At 34.2% G+C, this 22,958-nt stretch overlaps 2 long non-coding RNA genes across 2 annotated transcripts in view; one reads left to right on the forward strand and one right to left on the reverse strand.

Annotated features, from left to right (window-relative positions):
- The window catches only part of LOC149488319 (uncharacterized), a 109,998-nt gene extending 109,198 nt beyond the window's left edge, over positions 1-800 (forward strand). Inside the window, exon 2 of the long non-coding RNA XR_016315589.1 lies at positions 220-800. This is a non-coding gene — a long non-coding RNA (uncharacterized LOC149488319). The remainder of the gene's footprint in view (positions 1-219) is intronic.
- Positions 801-12,752: 11,952 nt separating this feature from the next.
- On the reverse strand, positions 12,753-14,655 carry LOC149488326 (uncharacterized). Its single transcript, XR_016315646.1, has 2 exons — positions 14,247-14,655; positions 12,753-13,668 (listed from the first exon to the last, which is right to left on the reverse strand). It is a non-coding gene; the product is annotated as an uncharacterized LOC149488326 (long non-coding RNA).
- Positions 14,656-22,958: the final 8,303 nt, after the last annotated feature.

The following is a 22,958-nucleotide window of genomic DNA, read 5'->3' on the forward strand; positions in this document are numbered from 1 at the left end:
ATTACCGTAGATGTTTGCTGTGTCTGGGTGTTAACTATCTAAAAGAGTATTTATTTGAAAATCATGTATCCATGTTTGTCAGCCATCTGGTTTCCGTACACAAATGAAAGCATAGTATGGGATCAGACCGTGCCGTGTGTGAAAAAAAATATAGGCATTCAGTACATCAGTAAGTATTCAACTTTTATATGAAATAAAAACTTCTTTCTCTATTTACAGACTCACCATTATTCGTTCAGAACGCCAGGGGGTATATAAGCATGCATTTCAAGGGCCATAAATACTTCCAACAATCGACGAAAGGCGGCAAAGGTAGGTGGCGCTGCACTAAGTGCAGTTACCGGCGCTGTAAGGCCGTAGTCATCACTACTGATAACTTGGTCATTTCGGAGAAAAATGAACACAACCATGAACCTGATTTTGAATGACGTGTTCCCAATATTTGTATTTCATCGAAGTATAGAATTCATTTATTTATAATAATTAAAACGGTATTACACCAAATACATTAATTGCGTAGAAAGAAATAATCCGGTAAGTAAATTTTATAGGTAGCGTTTGAAAGTATGGGTAGGATGTAAAGGTTAGAATTCATTATTAGTTTAAAACTATTATTACTTAATTGTATAATTATCGAGATAATTTTTTATAAATATGAATTCTAAATTTTATAGTAGTACTTAAAGTTCATTATGATGTGATTTCAACTTATAAAAACTTTAAATGACAATACTTAATAATGTGCAGTTACCATTAAACATTCCAAATAAAACCATTGTTATGTTTCATTAAATTAATTTTTTTTTAGATATGATTAGTACTTATCTTAAATTAAGGCCTAATCAGATAAGAGCGGTATCCGGTACCGCCGTGGGTAGCGGTATCCCGATTGCACGCGATTATATCTCTTACGTAGTATATTATAGAGAGCATTCGCGTAACGGCGATCGGATACCGCTCTAAACTGAATAGGCCATTATGTAAATTCTAATGATTGTTCAGTTGCACCCAAATAACGTAATATAAACTTAAATTGTTGTTATACTTATAGAAATAGATTGTTAAAACGCTTTTAATTGTTTGAAATTAGCATAAGCGTCGATATTGACATAAAAATTAGTATTTTTTGTAAAGATGGAAATAAAAAATATTTTCTGTAATTGAGTTTTTTTTATATTAGAATAAGTTTCCACTGAGATGATTGTTTGGTGTAGTTTCTTGCCTATAAAGTATACTGTATTCTGCCAAGCTATGGAAAATTCTTTGAAGCTAAAAAGTTAATAGTAAAAGGCAGTACCTTAAATGTCTTAAAATCAAATTTTTCACAAAAGCAGATACTTTGTTCTCTTCAATCGTCTATGTTCATCTACCTACATAGTCTATTTGTATTTGACTTTTGATATCGACGATTACTAAGCTTTCAGAAATTGATCTTGAACATGTACTGTACCATTCGTAAGAACGTTAGAAAATGGACCTGCTAAAGAATATGGACTAACTGCTAAGATAATAACATGCCGGTTGGCTTTGACTGGCCGGTTGGCTTAGTTAGTAGTGAACCTGCCTTCCAAGCCTAAGGTCGTGGGTTCGATTCCCACCCAGGGCAAATATTTGTGTGATTACCGTAGATGTTTGCTGTGTCTGGGTGTTAATTATCTACAAGAATATTTATTTGAAAATTATATATGTATGTTTGTCAGCCATCTGGTTTCCATGCACAAACGAAAGCATAGTATGGGATCAGATCGTGCCGTGTGTGAAAAAAAAAAATATAGGCATTCAGTACATCAGTAAGTATTTAGTATTCAACTTTTATATGAAATAAACACTTCTTTCTCTATTTACAGGCTCACCATTATTCGTTCAGAATGCCAGGGGGTATATAAGCTTGCATTTCAAGGGCTATAAATACACCCTACAATCGTCGATGGGCGTCAAACGTAGGTGGCGCTGCACTAAGTGTAGTTACCGGCACTGTAAGGCCGTAGTCATCACCGCTGATAACTTGGTCATTTCAGAGAAAAATGAACACAACCATGAACCTAATTTTGAATGATGTGTTCCCAATATTTGTATTTCACCGAAGTATGGAGCGATTGCGCGCGACGTTGCCACTCCTAAGTCCTATATTATAAACAAACACTCGAGTCAACTTCAATGCACGCGCGCGAATGCAAATTTGGGAATTTTCTCATTTAAATCATAAGATACGTGTTGAAATAGCCTGTAGTTATCAGTATTACTTGTGAGTGTTAAAATGAACAATTATAATGTGGCGTTCATTAAAAAGTGTGTTAAAACATTACAAATTCGGCTTGAATTGAAAGCTAAGGGACCGTGGGACACGGCCTGAACTTGACCTTACGGTTGAGACGACGACAAAAACGAGCTAGTGGTTATATACAGCAGGGAAGATTTCCATAACGCTGATGGTGCGATAGCTTTACTGCAACACTTCATAGAGGTCAGTAACCTGGATTCAGTTTTTGTCGAAAGTAATAATTATTAAAATTAATTTGTGCAATACCGATGACCTCGGTCGAAAGTGAGCGCTGCTTTTCCACCTTAAATAAAGTGAAAACTTTTACGCGTAATAGCATGACACAGGACCGTTTAAATGCATTGTGCATGATATCAATAGAAAAATGACTGATTAATCAGATATCTGAATTTCACAAAAAAGTTATAGATATTTTTGCACACCAAAAAGAAAGACGTATGCATTTCCTATATAAGTATTTTTTTTAATAAATTGTACTGCTTTACACCATGTATTTTCAGTGTTTTATTTCAAGTGAACACCCATAAAATTTTGTCACAAGCCGCCTCTGATTATAAGTCGTGCAGTATAGGCGGGAACGTAGAAAAGCATCCTCGATACAAAAAATATACGATCAGTACGCAACATTACATACACAATATGCATTGTAATAATAGATTTAAAAACAGCAATACAATAATATAAAAGCGAGCTATGGAAAGACGGCGCGCTTACACCGAAACATACACGATTAGTCCGCATGCGTACTGGCGCTGTATGTTTTGGAGCGCTATTCTCACTTACTTCACTACAAAGTATACGCGAGTATTTGCGTGCTACTGTTGTATTGATTGGAATAACTTTGTAAAAAAGTTATTTCCAAACTATACGTGATTAGTTTCACACCGTTGCGTGCTGGGCCTTGTATAGTTTGGAAAGACGCTGGCCGTTTGGCTTAGTTGGTAGTACCCTGCCTTCCAAGCCAGAGATTGTGGGATCGATTCCCACCCAGGGCAAACATTTGTGTGATTATCGTAGATGTTTGCTGTGTCTGGGTGTTAATTATCTATAAGAGTATTTATTTGAAAATAATATATCTATGTTTGTCAGCCATCTGGTTTCCATACACAAACGAAAGCATTGTATGGGATCAGATCGTGCCGTTTGTGACAAAAATATAGGCATTCAGTACATCAGTAAGTATTCAACTTTTATATGAAATAAAAACTTCTTTCTCTATTTACAGACTCACCATTATTCGTTCAGAACGCCAGGGGGAATATAATAATGCATTTCAAGGGCCATAAATACTCCCTACATACGACGAAAGGCGCCAAAGGTAGGTGGCGCTGCACTAAGTGTAGTTACCGGCGCTGTAAGGCCGTAGTCATCACTGCTGATAACTTGATCATTTTGGAGAAAAATGAACACAACCATGAACCTGATTTTGAACAATCAATGTTTGATAATGTCAACTAAGTATAAAAATAAGACGGTAGGTTTTTTTTTACATTAGGATAGGTAGACATTTGACCACAGTCCCACCTGATGGAAAGCGGTGACGCGATCTATGGTGGTAAATCATGTCTACCTAGAAAATGCCTATTTATTCGCCTCTTGAAGGAACCCATATTGTAGTTCTCTGGAAAGACAGACGCTGGCAGGGAGTTCCACTCCTTGGCGGTTTGCACTAAGAATGAGGACGAAAGTGAGAAGTGCGAGCAGTCGGCATTTCCACCAAGTAAGGATGGTAGCCTGCAGTGCGCCTGGATGTCCGTTGAAAAAAAGGCAAAAGCAGGGATAATGCTGTGCAATTCAGTGGCGCATTCGCCGAAGTGTAAACGATAGAACACCGAAAGACTGGCAACTCTTCGATGAGTAGGTAAGACTCTGAAGGCGGTTTTCAAGGTTTTTTTTTTAGGTAAAGTCAAGGTAGCGTTGGCAAGTATGTGTAGGAAGGATTCTTACTATTATTATTAGTTTAATATTATTAATACTTTATTGTATTATAATTTCCGAATGAATTTTAATAAATATGAATTCTAAATTTTATGTGTCTTTCATTTTAATCCTCTAAAAATAATTAGCAGAACTGATTTTATATTATAATATGATCCTATGATAAAAAAAATTAAAATTGAAACAAAAGTTAATTCCTTTCCAGATCTATATTGATATAAATTATCTATAAGTAATAGGACTTAAGCTATCACAATGTTTTAAATAGTGAACATTATAAATATCTTTACTATATAAAAATAACTCGGGTTTTCCTTCCTGACGCTATAACTCCAGAACGCACGAACCGATTTCCACGGTTTTGCATTCGTTGGAAAGGTCTTGGGCTCCGTGAGGTTTATAGCAAAGAAAAGGTGTCTCTGGTGGTGAAACGGAGTTCGCCTAGTTTGCTAGTATTTTATACATATTGGAACATAAAATATGAAACTAGAATGTTATGTTTATGTTTGTCTTAGTTTAACAAGAAATAATGTTAATGCAAATTAATTAACAATATTTTTAACGACTGTAGTTACTATAAAGTTGAAACTCATTCTAAAGGTGCATTTACACATTCGTGCGAATAGCGAGGCGAATTATAGGCGCACATGTAGTTCACTAACTTTTCACTTTGAGATTCACGTACATATTTGTTTTAAAAGAGTATTTCGTACTCAGAATCAAAGGGTCGCGCGAATGTATGAACACGACGAAACTCGTATACGAATGTATCGTCGAGGACGAGGCGAATGGCGAACACGAATGTTTAAATGCACCATAAAATAGTTACAAGCTATTAGATACACATAATAGGCATTACACAGAATTTAACTAGGAAAGAATACATTATTGAAGCCTCTAAGAGCGGCCGTACACGGGCGGCTCGAGTAGTTAACGGCTGAGCGACGTACACGGACTGCTCGAGCGGTTGTTCGTTGTTGACGGCTTGAAGCGGTCTCAACTGCTTGAATCGGTCTCAACTACTTGAAGCGGTCCGTGTACGGCCGCCCTTACTGTAACGTTACATTTTGTTACATTGGCGCCCACTTTAACAAAAGTACCGAATTGTAGAAATACTTTTAAGCACTGTGAATTAGGATCTATTAATATAATACTTATTAGCACTAACGTAGCTCTTCTGATTGCTTGGCGGGTGTGTGTGTTTGCCGGTCACAAGCATGATGGAGTCTTTCATGGTGATGACTGCGGCGTTGCACCCACACCATTGGTGGGTTGAACATCGCCATCTGCACTTCGCTGATGAACGGTTGCCGTAGTATGTGTAGTTGTTCAAGAGGATCAGCAATCGTCCCTTCTTGGACATTACGTATTGAGCTAAAATGTGAATGTTAACGGTCAAGTATGTCCATTTTCTGAGGTTTGAGAGAGAATATATTTTGGTTTTAAATCTTATCAAACTATTTCAGGTTAAAAATAAAACTAAGAGGTGATAGTCGTTACTTTTTTATTAGTTTTTTTCGTACAACTTAGTCCAACAAAAAAGATGAATGATAATATTTTGTAATCAAATAAAAAAGCATAAGTGAAAAAGTGGTCATTGAGCAGTTTATTCAGCTATTTGACCCCCGGCCCACACAAACACATGGGTAGGTATTAAAAATTAATGGTTATGAACAATCGCCTTATAGTTAAGGATATGATCGTCAGTAGTGTACAGAGCGGCTTTGCACCTCAGGTGTCGCTTCCTGCAAAACCACCTGGTCTTCACAGTACCATCACTGTGTTTCTTGTTGAAGTGTACTGTGTACACGTGCCCATTGTATAAAAGGATTCTTCTACCGTTCGCGCGAGTCAAGAATGTTGCTGGAATAGATATATTATGTTGTATTTGCTTGTGTTTGATCTTACGCGAGTATTTAGAAATTAAAGGTTTGAACGTTTTAATATTCAGAAATTGAAAATAACAATTATTATAGTCTCATTTATAACTAGTCAAACAAAACATTTTAATTGGGAGCATCTTTTTAACATATTATGAATAGCAAGGGAAAGTGACATCATTTGTGATGGTTTGGTTTTCATTTGCCTGCCACGTGATCATGGATCGCTTTTGTTTTTATAATGACATTATTGTACGTAATTATAGAAGCTGTACAGCCTCTGTGCGATTGAGTCGCGCAGACCCACCGCTTTCTCATGGGATCCTTTGGATTTTTTCCTTTTTTAAAATAATATCTGAAATCGTTGTAGAGAAGCAGAGGATTCCCTTTTTTTGATGTAACAAACATTGCTCTCTCTGGAAAAGAACATATCAAACGATTTTATTGGAAGTTTTTTTTTTATTTCCTTTCTGTATTTTATTTAAATTGATTCGGAACTTCAAAATATGTTCGCACAGTACTAGAATAATTAAACAACCGGAAAAAAAAACATTTTAATAAGATGTAAACAAATAAAATCCCAAAAGAAAATATTAATTATTTTATTTTTATTTTTTATATAATATATAAAAGTAGGTTTAAAGTAACACTGGACAATCAATGGTCGTTGTTTGACCCACGGAATATAAATTTGGGCATATAAATTATTAATGGTTATGAACAACCTCTTTATAGTTAAGGACATCGTCAATAGTGTACAGAGCGGCTTTGCACCTCAAACGTCGCTTCCTGCAAAACCACCTGGTCCTTACAGTACCATCACTGTATTTCTTGGTGAATTGTACTGTGAACACGTGCCCATTGTAAAAAAGGATTCTTCTACCGTTCTCGCGAGTCAAGATTTTTGCTGGAAAAGAGACATTTTTTATTTTATTGTGTTTGATTTTACGCGAGTATTTAGAAATTAAAGGTTTTAACGTTTTTATTGGGATTATGGATAGTGGTGTGATTAATTTTAGTAAATAATTCTCAAAGCTAAAAGATTTAACTTATTGTGTTAAATTTTAAGGATCTATTCAACACTCAACATTACACTTTTATTTATGACCGTGTTTGGCTATTTAGTTTCTTTACTACTAAGAAACTATAATATAAATCTTCACAAGTTGTGAACATGTGTTACTCAAATGACGTGGTACTTACAGGGCTTATAATTAGTTTACCAAATGTTTACGATAAGAAAAAGGTCGACGATAATAAATAATACTTGAAAATGTCGAAATAAATTATAGCTTTAAAAAGGAGAAACTTTTGTATATAAACTCAATATTTCAACACGCCCCCTCAAAAGTTAATCTCTTTTACTAGTTACATCTTAAATTGCTATTATATACAATAAGATACGCTTAACTTACAAGTTGAATACAATTCTTTTAATAACTATCGACATACCCTTCATATACTCTTGCTGGGACGGTTACTAACCGTGTACATAATGATCCGACATTTGTCTTCGCGATAAGGGAAACCCAGAAAAACCTTATCAGATCATAAATCAATGAGAATTTACAGTTTATGTTTACATCGAGATATCAATTATTATTTATTTATTAATCTTCTAGCCCCATATTCACCCTCAGCTCCAGGAACCTCAACCTCGGTAGTGGTTTAGTCAGCATGTCTGCAATTTGTTCACCTGTTGAAATATAATTAATAATTATTGTCTTTTTCTCACATTGATCTCGAGAGAAATGATATTTGATATCAATATGTTTAGATCTTTTGTGGCTTGTTGGATTATTAGCTATGCTAATACATCCAGTATTATCTTCATATATTAAGATAGGTTCTTTAGTTTCCAGGTCTATACCTGCTGCTAAAGTTTTTAACCACATTGCCTCTTTGACAGCTTCATACATAGCCATAGATTCAGCTTCTGTAGATGAACCTATTACACATGCCTGCCTTATTGTACATATTGTACATCAATCATACAACTAGAAGAAATAATCTGTTGTACTTTTATTTTCAAACTCAGGATTAATCATTTCCTCACCAATTAGAATCAAGTATCTTATCAATTTCTTCTTATATGTTTCCTTTACATATTTTGTTTTAGAAATTATAATTCTTTGTAAATATCTACTCGTTTTAAACATTATCAAGTTCTTTGTTATTTTTATTCACATGTCTGCTTATAGTTAAAGTCAGATCATTGTACATGAAATTAAATACATTAGATTTCCAATAAGAATTCGAAAGCATCGTAATTCTCATTGGATTCCATTGCCTCAAAATCTAAATTGAATTCTAACTATGTAAGAACATGTTAATCACCCGTTGTACTAAGTTTATTTCATACGGTTTTAATTTTTACTTCTGTGCTTTGATCTAGTTTTACGACATTATTTTGTCTCGTGATTCTAAAGCTTAATAAGAATTTAACCTGTTTTTAAATCACCCATGTTAAATTAATTCATTAAATTCTGCATCGTTTTTCAACAATAGTCACTCACTATAATCACTAGATCGTTCACATTTAATTCAGTTTAAATATTTTAGAGATATCTCATCTATTCAGTATGTACATGAATCGATCCTTATAAGAATTTGTAAAACCTTTTTCTAATAGTCTTTTCAAATATTTCAATTCAACATCTGGCAACTTCCATTAAGCAATATGCTACCATGCTTTGTTTAATTTACAATCGGGGTCACAAGTGTTTTCAATTTTCACACCCTGAAGTATTTTAACATACTATACGATTAACTGACCACATAAATGCAGTTTAATCAATCTGGTAAACTAACCAGCCATGCTGCTGTTGAAAGACTTACGTTCGAAATTGTTGCAACCGATATTTTTACTAATACCTCTAGCAACTAAACGGGCTCTACACTTTTATGGATTTCCGAACTCATCGTTCTTTATAATATCCATTTTCATTATATACAATATTTGTACTACTTGGTTTTGGTACTAAAGTCCAAGCTTTATTTACAAATAAAGAATATTGTTTAGCATCATTCCTATTTTCAATTATCTCATATGAATTAGGAGTAAATATACAATGTATTATGCGCACAGTAAATAATCAAACGGCTAATAATCATCTTCATTAGATGAAGTTTGGCTTTTAATATCTATCTGATATATCGGTTTGATTGTTAATACTAATTGTCTGTGTGTCATTAAATTTGAGGCACTGTATTGTTTGTATTTTCAATACTTCGATAGCCTTCTGCCTTATTATTTTATCGATGACTAGCTACTGAGTTTAACGCAAAGTTATTGACTACAGTTTTTTTTTTTTCGTCTAGGTACTGAGTTTAACGTATAGCTGCTATTTACTACAGTTTTTCATCTACTGAGTTTAACGCACAGCTATTCACTTCAGTTTTTCACCAACTGAGATTAACACATAGATATTCATTCAGTTTTCACCAACTGAGATTAACACATAGCTATTCATTCAGTTTTCACCAACTGAGATTAACACATAGCTATTCATTCAGTTTTCACCAACTGAGATTAACACATAGCTATTCATTCAGTTTTCACCAACTGAGATTAGCACATAGCTATTCATTCAGTTTTTACCAACTGAGATTAACACATAGCTATTCATTCAGTTTTCACTAACTGAGATTAACACATAGCTATTCATTCAGTTTTCACCAACTGAGATTAACACATAGCTATTCATTCAGTTTTCACCAACTGAGATTAACACATAGCTATTCATTCAGTTTTCACCAACTGAGATTAGCACATAGCTATTCATTCAGTTTTTACCAACTGAGATTAACACATAGCTATTCATTCAGTTTTCACTAACTGAGTTTAACACATCGTTAGGGACTTCAGTATTTAAACCTGAATTGACCTCGTCTCCCTTTGCCTTTAATTCAAATTTACATCTCTTTCTACCACATATTTATTACTCTCCACTTTATACGCTCTATATCCATTTTACCTTTGATGACTTTTCATCAAATTTGTTTTACTGGTTTCAACATACGGTTGATTTGAAAACCTAAAGGTATTTTAAATATGGAGTTCGTGGCAACGTGAGATGATAAGTGATACCTTTATCTACCTTTTTTTTTGTGGTAAGATAAATTTTCTTTACCATGATCAGTAAATAGGTTTAAAATACATCAGATTTATTTCTCATAAAATATGTTACACTCTTATGAGTAAATTCATCATAAACATTACAAAATAATTTTATTATTATTTATTCATTTTTTTTTTAATCATGAGAACCATAAACATCTGATTTCTTAATACTTACAGTATTTTATTAAATGACATTTACTTGTTTATTGTTTATTGTTTATACAAGCTTTACACAAAGTAATCTACTTATTCGTTTAATGTCATCTATTAGCTACTAGATAATTTAACTTTATCAAACTTAATAAAATTTATCTTTTCTTATTTGACCTCGTCACTGATGCTAATATTTATATTCGGAATTAGAATCTTTATTTTAATAATTAATAAAGTTTAACTTACCGAAAATTCCAGAATAGATATATTGTATTTCGGCTTACCAGTCATTGCCGTCTTACCATTCCACCCCACTGTCAGCTGTCTTACTAACTGCTAAAAGGATATTTCACTTCCTTCATTTGTTAACTGAAAATTTCCAGCCATAAATGCAAAGCTGTCTTCAATCACTGGCTCAGCTTGAATGGTTTGAATTGTCCTTTGTCTTTCTGTACTTGGTTTGGACTTAAAGCGTTTCGAGAAGTTACGACATTCATTTTTATAATATCCTCTTTTTCCACAATTGTGACACTTAATGTGCCCTTTATAATTTATACCATTTTGTTTCGGCTTGACGATTCCACGACGTATTTTCGATGGTTTTCTAAGCTCCTTATTATTTCGTTTTCTTTCATTAGTTTTCTGTTCAACATGTAGAACCATTTTACTTGTGTCAAGACTTTCATTAACAAGTTTAACTTCATGATCTAATAATCTTGTTTTCACGAAACTTAACGTGATGTTGTCTTCTGACAAAGTCTCGATGGCTGTTATAACACCATTGTAAGAAGGTGGTAAAGTAAGCAATAGTTGAGTCACTTTATAAACCTCTGAGATAGTCGCACCGGCTGATGCTAACTCCGATATCAAAGAATCGAACATCATAAAATGTTTACACAAATCTGTGTCTTCTTCCAACTTCAAATTAAATAATTTCTTCCGAGCTCCAATTTGTTTTGCTACACTTTTTCTTTCGAAGATATTGTTTAGTACATCAAAAATTTGTTTTGTCGACGATTCTGGTTTCACGTAACTTAAATACGAATCGGACAAATATTCAATTAACACATTCTTTGCGGTTGACTCCGATTTCTTCCACTTGCTGTCAGGATTCGCTGGTGCTGGTTTATCGATTACATGAATCACTTCAAGTTCATTTAAGAGACTGCGGATTCTGAACTTCCATATATTATAATTTTCACCGTTGAAAGGTTGGATGTTTCTTTTAGATTTTATAGTTTCCATATTGTTTATAAAATCTTTATCTTCACTCTGAATGTTTTACTTAGGTACGATACATTCACTAATTTTCAATTGCACTTTGAAATTTTAATTTTCTTCCTCTCAATAAAATTTGTATTTTAATTAATCAACAACGTAGCCTGGGCCCATAACCTATTGGGATTATGGATAGTGGTGTGATTAATTTTAGTAAATAATTCAAGCACTTTGTTGTAGGAAGATAGTCACTTTATTTATCTTTAAATAGAGTATCGAAGGTATGTCTTTACACTTTGAAGGTACAATATGAACTAACTCTTAATGCTAAAAGATTTAACTTATTGTGTTAAATTTTAAGGGTCTATTCAACACTCAACATTACACTTTTATTTATGACCGTGTTTGGCTATTTAGTTTCTTTACTACTAAGAAACTATAATATAAATCTTCACAAGTTGTGAACATGTGTTACTCAAATGACGTGGTACTTACAGGGCTTATAATTAGTTTACCAAATGTTTACGATAAGAAAAAGGTCGACGATAATAAATAATACTTGAAAATGTCGAAATAAATTATAGCTTTAAAAAGGAGAAACTTTTGTATATAAACTCAATATTTCAACAGTTTTAATATTCAGAAATTGACAAGAACAATTATTATCTCATTTATAACTAACTATTCAAACAAAACATTTTAATTGAGAGCATCTTTTTACCATATTATGACTAGTACGGGAAAGTGACGTCATTTGTGTCGGTTTGGTTTTCATTTGTCTGCCACGTGATCATGGATCGTTTTTGTTTTTATAATGATATCATCGTACGTAATTATACAGGCTTTACAGCCTCTGTACGATTGGGTCGCGCAGACCCACCGCTTTCTCATGGGATCCTTTGATTTTCTCGCTTTTTTAAAATAATATCTGAAACCATTGTAAAGAAGCAGGGGATTCCCATATCTTGATGTAACAAACATTGCTGTCTCTGGAAAAGAACATTTTGAATGATTTTATTGGGAAGTTTTTTTATTACCATTCTGTATTTTATTAAATTGATTCAGAACTTTAAAATTCACACATGACACAGTACAAGAATAATTAAACAATTGGTAAAAGGACAATTTAGTAATATACAAAAAAATAAAAAATCAAAAGAAAATATTAAATATTTATTAGTGCAACCTTACAAATAAATTATAATTAAATGGCCCTATTTATGAATGAAACAAAATATAATAAAAGCTTAACTAATAGTTATTCACTCGACGTGTAGACAGCGTCCTAAAGTAGATACATCATACAGTACATTCTGTTAAACACATTCACGTACCAACCTTAATGGCGGCTCTACATTAGTGCCGTGCTCCGCGAACGTGAATGTGGACTGTTTACGCGTTGTTCACGCGCGTTCGTAGTACGAGAAAATTAAGCCAAAAATTGACCATTACCGGCAATAATTCCTGTAGTTTTGATAATCTCTACAGATATTCCTTGACATGTCTAGATGATCATATCGAAGGTCAAGGGTGGGTGAGCTGACGGTGTAGAAAGTCAAAGGACAGTTTTTATGATCACCGTAAATTTCTTTATAATCTTTACATATTCCTAGTAAAAACGTAACAAGTCAAAACTATACACTGAACATATTTTTAAAAAAATACTTGGGGTGATCTACAATCCAGTCTGTATGTAGGTCCCGGCTAAATTAAAAAGTACTGCATGGAATTTGCATTTACTGCATGAACAAGTCGGCTCAACATATAGCTATATCATCACGCTACGACCAATAGGAGCGGAGCCGGTAAAACCTAGTACACATTTAGTTTCGTATGGGGTTAATAATAGACGGGATCATGGTTGTGGGAGCCTCTAACTTTGTACAATTCGTCGTCAACAGTGTGAAGTAGGGCTCTACAACCGCGGGCGTTATGCGTAGAGCAGCGCCAGCATCTCTTGTCAATGCCACCCACTATGATCTGCCGCTTTGTGGAGTACTTGTAGCCGTCTAGCAGGATTAGCCGGTTGCCACGTTGCGATTCTATGAACTGCAGCCCTGGGGCGAAACGTCGAGCTGAAAACCGAATTTATTTATTTACTAGCGGTCCGCCCCGGCTTCGCCCGTGGTACATATTTATGTTTTCTCTACATAAGAACCATCCTGGTACTTCAAGGAATATAATAAAAAAATAATTATCGAAATCGGTCCACCCGTTCTCGAGTTATGCGCTTACCAACACATTTTGCGATTCATTTTTAATTTTTACTAGCGGTCCGCCCCGGCTTCGCCCGTGGTACATATTTACGTTTTCTCTACATAAGAACCATCCTCGTACTTCAAGGAATATAATAAAAAAAGAATTATCTAAATCGGTTCAGCCGTTCTCGAGTTATGCGCTTACCAACACATTTTGCGATTCATTTTTATATATAAAGATTTGTATACTTGCTTTTGTGGTACACGAAAAGATTTGATAAAATATTGTAAATAATATGCAGAGCGCTGATCATTTGTGTAATTGCCAGCAAATAAGGGCTAGCGCATACATAAACTTTTAGCTGAATAACTATTTTGTTGTGTCTCATAACTCATAAGTATGTTTATAGCAATATATGAACGCGCGAACATTTTAATTGGTAGCATCTTTTTACCATATTATGACTCGTACGGGAAAGTGACGTCATTTGTGTCGGTTTGATTTTCATTTGTCTGCCACGTGATCATGGATCGTTTTTGTTTTTATAATGACATCATCGTACGTAATTATACAGGCTTTACAGCCTCTGTACGATTGGGTCGCGCAGACCCACCGCTTTCTCATGGGATCCTTTGCTTTTCTCGCTTTTTTAAAATAATATCTGAAACCATTGTAAAGAAGCAGGGGATTCCCATATCTTGATGTAACAAACACTGCTGTCTCTGGAAAAGAACATTTTGAATGATTTGATTGGGAAGTTTTTTTTATTACCATTCTGTATTTTATTAAATTGATTCGGAACTTCAAAATTCGCACAGTACAAGAATAATTAAACAATCGGTAAAAGGCCACTCGTGACCCGCCAGAGTGGCTGACCAATTGTCAGGCATCCGCCCCGGAATGGCGCGAAAGGATGCGGGTTCGAGTCCCGCCTCGTGATCAAATTTTTTCTATTCTTTATAAATTTATATTTATAAAGCATTTGAATGCCATAAAACCAAAAATATCAATTTCAATCAGTAAAAGGACAATTTAGTAATATACAAACAAATAAATAATCAAAAGAAAATATTAAATATTTATTAGCGCAACCTTACAAATAAATTATAATTAAATTACCCTATTTTTTCCCGGTGCGAACGTCAACCAGTAAACACCTGTCATTGTTGCTCCTAATTAAAAAAATAAAATTTACCATCATTTTCACCTAAATTAATCTAAAAGTAATCTCTCGGCTTGTTACGCGTTGTTCACGCGCGTTTGTAATACGAGAAAATTAATCCAAAAATTTACTATAAGCGGAAATAATTTGTGTAGTTTTAGATGATCATATCGAAGATCAAGGGTGGGGACTGGGGAGTGAGCTGACGGTGTAGAAAGGGGTCATAGGACTGTTTTTATGATCACCGTAATTTTTTTTAAATTCTATACATATTCCTAGTAAAGACGTTGGAAAGTCAAAAATATACATTGAACAAATTTAAAATAATACTTGGGGTGATCTATCGATTGTCTGAATGTATGTCCCGGCTAAATTAAAAAGTACTGCATGGAATTTCTTCAAATTTTGCATGAACAAGTCGGCTCAACATATAGCTATATCATCACGCTACGACCAATAGGAGCGGAGCCGGTAAAACCTAGTACACATTTTGTTTCGTATGGGGTTAATAGACAGGATCATGGTTATGGGAGCCTCTAACTTTGTACAATTCGTCGTCAACAGTGTGAAGTAGCGCTCTGCAACCGCGGGCAGAGCAGTGCCAGGATCTCTTATCCATGCCACCCACTATGGTCTGCCGCTTTGTGTAGTACTTGTAGCCGTCTAGCAGGATTAGCCGGTTGCCACGTTGCGATTCTATGAACTGCAGCCCTTGGGCGAAACGTCTAGCTGAAAACCGAATTTATTTATTTACTTGTATACTTGCTTGGTGTTACACGAAAAGATGACAATAAAATATTGTAAATAATATGCAGAGCGCTGATCATTTGTGTAATTGCCAGCAAATAAGGGCTAGCGCATACATAAACTGTTAGCTGAATAACTATTTTGTTGTGTCTCATAAGTATATAGCAATATATGAACGCGCGAACATTTTAATTGGGAGCATATTTTTACCATATTATGACTAGTACGGGAAAGTGACGTCATTTGTGTCGGTTTGGTTTTCATTTGTCTGCCACGTGATCATGGATCGTTTTTATTTTTATAATGACATCATCGTACGTAATTATAGAAGCTGTACAGCCTCTGTACGATTGGGTCGCGCAGACCCACCGCTATCTCATGGGATCCTTTGCTTTTCTCGCTTTTTTTAAATAATATCTGAAACTGTTGTATCTGAAACTGTAGGGGAGCCTAAGGTTGAGCTCGAATCGTCAGACTAGCGAAATGGGGACTTCTTGTATTGTAATTAACCCCCCCATATATTAATCTTACTCGCTCGAATAATATTACTTTAATTTTTTACCCTTTCTTCATAGCGATTAAATCGCCACTTAAATATTCAGATTAATGTATATTTTATTTCAGTGACGTCCTGGTGCATGTAAAATATCAATATCTAACGCGCTTGAGTATTTCCAAGCCATCTTTTTTCTTTTTTTAATTAAAAAAAAAACCCTTCCCCACCGCTAAAAGTGAAAACATTAAAGGACCTTTTTTTTCTCGCTATGGTCTAATCTACCAATTCTAATAGGTTCCCGTGACGCTAGAGTAAATCCATATTTAGCATTATGGGCTCCCCTACTATAAAGAAGCAGGGGATTCCCATTTCTTGTAACAAACATTGCTGTCTCTGGAAAATAACATTTTGAATGATTTTATTGGGAAGTTTTTTTATTACCATTCTGTATTTTATTAAATTGATTCGGAACTTCAAAATTCGCACAGTACAAGAATAATTAAACAATCGGTAAAAGGACAATTTAGTAATATACAAACAAATAAAAATTCAAAAGAAAATATTAAATATTTATTAGCGCAACCTTACAAATAAATTATAATTAAATTACCCAATTTTTTCCCGGTGCGAACGTCAACCAGTAAACACCTGTCATTGTTGCTCCTAATTAAACAAATAAAATTTACCATCATTTTCACCTAAATTAATCTAAAAGTAATCTCTCGGCTTGTTACGCGTTGTTCACGCGCGTTTGTAATACGAGAAAATTAAGCCAAAAATTTACCATTAGCGGAAATAATTTGTGTAGTTTTAGATGATCAAATCGAAGGTCAAGGGTGGGGAGTGAGCTGACGGTGTAGAAAGGGGTCAAAGGACAGTTTTTATGATCACCGTAAATTTCTTTATAGTCTTCAGGGTGACTGGTAATTCGACGTGATCCTTCAAAGGGGTTGTACTAGAGGTCATTTGCAACAAATTAAGTCCAGTTAACCAGGGATCAAAAATGGATAGTTACAATTAGTTTCGTATGGGGTTAATAATGGACAGGATCATGGTTGTGGGAGCCTTTAACTTTGTACAATTCGTCGTCAACAGTGTGAAGTAGGGCTCTGCAACCGCGGGCGTTGTGCGTAGAGCAGTGCCAGTATCTCTTATCCATGCCACCCACAATGGTCTGCCGCTTTGTGGAGTACTTGTAGCCGTCTAGCAGGATAAGCCGGTTGCCACGTTGCGATTCTATGAACTGCAGCCCTGGGGCGAAACGTCGAGCTGAAAACCGAATTTATTTATTTACTTGTATACTTGCTTTTGTGGTACACGAAAAGATTTGATAAAATTTTGTAAATAAGATGCAGAGCGCTGATCCATTGTGTAATTGCCAGCAAATAAGGGCTAGCGCATACATACAAATTTTAGCTGAATAACTATTTTGTTGTGTCTCTTATGTATATAGCAATATATGAACGCGCGCATACTCCCAACTCGATAGTTGATCGATAAAAAAGTCAATAAGCTGTATCGATTCGCTTTTGATTAAAAAGTTGGACAACTATCGATCACACGCTCATTGTGTACCTATTGGAACGCATTAAAGTGCGCATATAAATGACTAAACTTTCAGTCTCGCATTGGAAGTGGAATCGAATTTTCTTATTTCTTTATAAGGGCCGATTTTTCAATCATTGGATAAAACTTACCCGTCCGATAAAGTATTACACGATAATATTAAAATGTCACCTCTAACTATCAAATACGGGCAATAAGAATAAATATTTGAAATGGCAGTTTAATACGTTATTCGACGAATAAATTTTAACCACGAATTGAAAAATCAGCCCAAAACGTATGTAGAGCATAACTGTTAGATTTGTTCGGGACATATTTATGTAAGTCTATTTAGACTGAAATCGATTCACGATTGTATGCGCATCTCCTTCGACTAAACAGATTAGTGTAGAATTCAAGAGGAGTACTCAACTCGACTAAATTGTTCAGTCGATTCGAAAATTGTATGTATGCGCGATCCCTAATTCGCATTAAAATTAGTTGACAAATCCTAATAGAGCTAGAGCCCACAACGCAGACGGCCAGACATTCCTTATTTTATAAAAGTTGAAAGTTTCTCCGTATATGTCTCCTATACAGATAAGATACAGATATAATCTAAGGGTGCTTTTCCACTAGAGATGTGTGAGGGAAATGTGTCGTTATTTCTTCCTGCATGTTATTGTGATTACCTGAAAAAGAAAAACAATTTTACCTTATCATATATTTGTTTAAAATTAACATAAAATAGTGCCATTACTTTTTTTCATCAATTTAAATCGATTTGGGAATAAATTGAATACAAATAATACAATACAATACAATTCCTTTCCTTTTAATACAAGAAAAAATAAATTTGTTTCCAATTAAAAACAAACAATTTATTTACAATTTAAAAAATAAACTCTCATAAAATATTAGCGAGTAATAACACTGTAGGTTACTTATTTACCTACTGTTACCAGTAAATACATTTAAATTTGTATCTAATTAATGGTACCTAGATATAATATTTATCTGTATACAAGAAAATCATTTAAGTAATTCACACTAAAAGAGAAAACTCTAAACATAACAAGAGATGTTCCACGTGTGATCATTCTATCAATTTTCTTAAAAAAAAAACCATATTATTTATTTTATATATAGGTAGGTGATATTGTTTCTTCTAACCACTTCTATTCATAAACAATTTTGTTCACATGTGATACATTATTAATTTTCTTATAAAAAAAAAATTGTTGATTTGATTTGTTCCATTACTTATTATACGTAGTGTTATCATCACTTGTACAAACTTTAAATTCTTTGCAACATATTATCCTTATTATATCCCCTCGTACTAGGATGAAAATGTTTGTCTTTCACTTTAACGATAGCATTGCCAACACTATAGATGACAGCTGTACACCACCGTTTGGTGCAACACCACCTGACCTTGCCACCATTGTCCCCACGTTTATAGAACTTTTGACCACGGTAGAGGACTTGCTGCGTCCCTTTGGGGCCTATATGGAACTCCGCTGCAAGGATATTGTATGTTTAGTTTGTGTTATTGTTAGAGCGGCCGTACACGGGCAGCTTGAGCAGTTAACAGCTGAGCGAGGCACACGGATTGCTCGAGCGGTCGGTCGTTGGCTGCTCGAGCTGTCATGTCGCTACAAACCGCGCAGTTGACAGCTTGAAGCGGTCGCGAGGGCTCGAGCATTCCGTGTAAGGCAGTGAATGAATGTCCATCGTTCACCGCGCGGTCACGGCTTCAAGCCGTCGGTCTCAACTGCTTAAAGCGGTCCGTGTACTGCCGCCCTTAAACTCTCATTTGTTTTATGAAAATGCAAATATTATTGGTAATGAAGAGATATAATAAATATGGACTGGACTATGGATGAAAACTTGTGCATTAATAAGTATTTATTGAGGACATTTATAATAATATTTTAGGTCTGCAATTAAATAAAACTCAATATAATATTTATACACCAATTTTTATTTTAAAAACAATTATTATTTGATCTGATTCCATACATTAAGCATCCATATATTTATCAATACACATATATATATAAATTCATAACCCCTTTATAGACTACAGGCCCATGTTGAAAAAACACTTTACGCCGTACAAAAATCATGGAGACAAGGAAAAAAAATCCCTACCTATAAACTTTTGAATTCTCATCTGCACTCAGTTGGACAGGTTACAAGTGACGGCATAGTGCTGAATCTTATTATTTTATGCTCTTATATCGTTCTAGATAGGCCACCTGGTGGTTCAAATGACCCATAATTTTTTCAACATGGGCCTTTAGTCGTGGGGTTCAATGCAGTAACTATATGTAACTTTATTATGTAAATTTTATTGAAACAAATAAATTTATTTTTATTTTTATTTAACTATGAATTTATTTCAATTACCCGTGAAGTAACCCAAGTTAGTTCCTAGTACTAAATTCTAGTCAGAATTAAAGTTTAATATACACGCCATCCCTAATACAATATGTCGGGGGTTGGTGGTTATGCTCCAAGCAGATTTTCGTAAATTTCCCCCCATCTACGCTGATCATGAAACGAGCCTTACAATTCCATCCCATTGTGCAACTCCAGATCTGGTTCTTGGGACTCTTCCTGTGACAGTAGAACGTATATCCGTTGATGATAGCCAGGTCTTTTCCGTTCTTCTTCTTAACAAATTGCAGGTTCACTGCAAGCAAAATACGACCTTAGTGCCGAAATTATTGGTAGGTTGGATTTGGAATGGTAATCCTTACAGCCAAAATCCAAAGTTAGTCTATGTCAAAGTTAAAAAATAGAACTTAAAAAAGGTGAGGAAGATAGGAAAAATAAAAATATCTTCAGAAAAAAATATGCAGTAGGTATGTTCAATATAAAAAGCCATGTTATCTTAGTTTTAAATGAAAACAAATAAAAAGATTATACCTACCTACGTAAAACTTTTATTAATTAAAGTCATTTTTCGTAATTCAATTTTATGTATCTTACTTAGATTCAGTTGAATGTGTATATTAAATTGACATTGTTTTTATTTAAAGTAAAAGTAAAAACAATCAGAAACCGTATATATTTTTTACAACATTATATCTAATTTATTTACAATATAGTAAATTAAGTAATTTATTGCAAAAATAATTTAATAACGCAATGTCTAATACAAAAACAGGGGTTTAGTTCCCATGAGATTCAAAGTATATTCAGTATACCTTAAATAGTGGAAACCAAACTTAAGAAATAAATAAGAAAACTTGAGATAGAAAGAAGTTCTATGAGAGAGAGAGACAGGCAGAGAAACACGCGCACGCCGCACGGCTTACAACAGCTATAGGTGTCGTTACAATTTTTGGTTTTAATTCCGTCTTAGCCCTTTAAGCCCCCTTTCTCAATCACACACACTCGATAAGGAACTTCGTTCCAATTAGACTATTAATTTACATACGCACAAAAATGCCTTGGTTGATAGCGTATTTGGGCGCCACGTGTATATGGTAGAAGTTAGGTCGTAATATGACATGATCGTACGTGTATGTGAACCGAGCCTTACATTTAGGCCCATATGTACATCTCCATATAGTTCTAAGGTCACTTTCAGCTGCCGCATAGAAGGTAAACCCGTCGACTATAGCCACTTGTTTTCCGTTATTTTTTTGAAAGAATAGCACTGAAAATTTGTGAAACTTTAGTTATATGTCATTTTAAGTATATTTGGGTATCAATAAAGTTGCTATTTACTCTCAGACTCTCAATGGATATTTAAATAAATGGAATATTTTTTTAACTTTAGGTATATTGTTGACGAAATTTCAGAATTATGGATTTTTTCAAATAAAATAAAACTACAATATTTTCTACACATAGTCTTAATGTTACCTCCGTGACAATGCAGTTTTTTTAGAAATCTACGAATTAATCAGAACTCATAGCAACTGGTCGCGCTATATAAAAAATAATAATTAATCATGATTGTGTTCATCCAAAAACCCTACTATTGTATTTCCGATTGTAATGACAAACGCGCGGCAGCCATTTCGTTTGACACACCGCCATCTTGTTTTTAAGTTTCTTTTGTATTGTCTCGTAAATATATGATTGCCGTGTCGTACTCGAAACCCCCGTTTTGTTGTTTCGAAGACACCATCTGTAAATTATTAATAAAATATCGATATTAATTAAATAAAAGTAAAAAAAAATGTCTGTGTGTTTCATATCTCAAGTCGGTAATTATTGAACAGTTTTGAGAAGATTTTGTATAGATTGTTGATTAAGCTTAGAAGTAAGTAAGGCATTGAGGTATAAAAAATACATTGATATAATTTACACCTTACCTAAAATGCACATGATGCACACAGGGTTATCTAAATTATAATAAATAATTGAGTAGATATGATTTGTTATCTCTCTATATATAAAAATGAATCCCTATTTCCCTTGGTCACGACATCACGCGTGAGCGGCTGGATCGATTTCGATAATTCCTTGTTATAATATTCCTTGAAGAAGGTACAAGGATGGTTCTTATGGAGAGAAAACGTAAACAATTTTTTCTATTATGGTATACCAATTACGCTTGTATGTTCTTATAGTTTCTAGCTTTTAAGAATAAAGACAAGGTGTGTAGATATCAATGATTTATTTAAAACTTATGATTAAAATTTTATATTTACATAAAACGAAAATAAGTCTCCTAATAAAATTGTGTTTTGCTATGTAACATTTTTAATAATAGGTATGTATTATTGTACGGGCTTATCCCGTACGTGTAGTACGTACGTTAATATAATAAGAAATAAAATAATTATTTAAACTATTGTAACTTGTAATGAACGGAATATATCTTATATATAAAATTCTCGTGTCACAATGTTAGTCTGCATACTCCTCCGAAACGGGTGGACCGATTCTCATGAAATTTTCTGTGCATATCGGGTAAGTCTGAGAATCGGCCAACATCTATTTTTCATATGTTGGTACAGCTGGTTGGGCGAAGCCGGGGCGGGCCGCTAGTTAACTATAAAATGGATGAGTCACGCAAGGTACCTACGCTAAATGACCGTCGACGATGAACTAATTTTAATATAATATGTACCTATAAACTTATAAAGTGTGAAATATTGGAAACAATTTGAATTACGAAATATGCAAGCAAAGCGCCTTATTGCACTTTGGACGTGCTTGCTCGTACAATTATAATAATTTTTTAAATA

This window comes from Colias philodice, chromosome 5 (genome assembly GCF_061535455.1).
Source record: "Colias philodice isolate Cphi_HAF_F1 chromosome 5, ilColPhil1 Martin Lab GWU primary, whole genome shotgun sequence".
Lineage (NCBI taxonomy): Eukaryota > Metazoa > Arthropoda > Insecta > Lepidoptera > Pieridae > Colias > Colias philodice.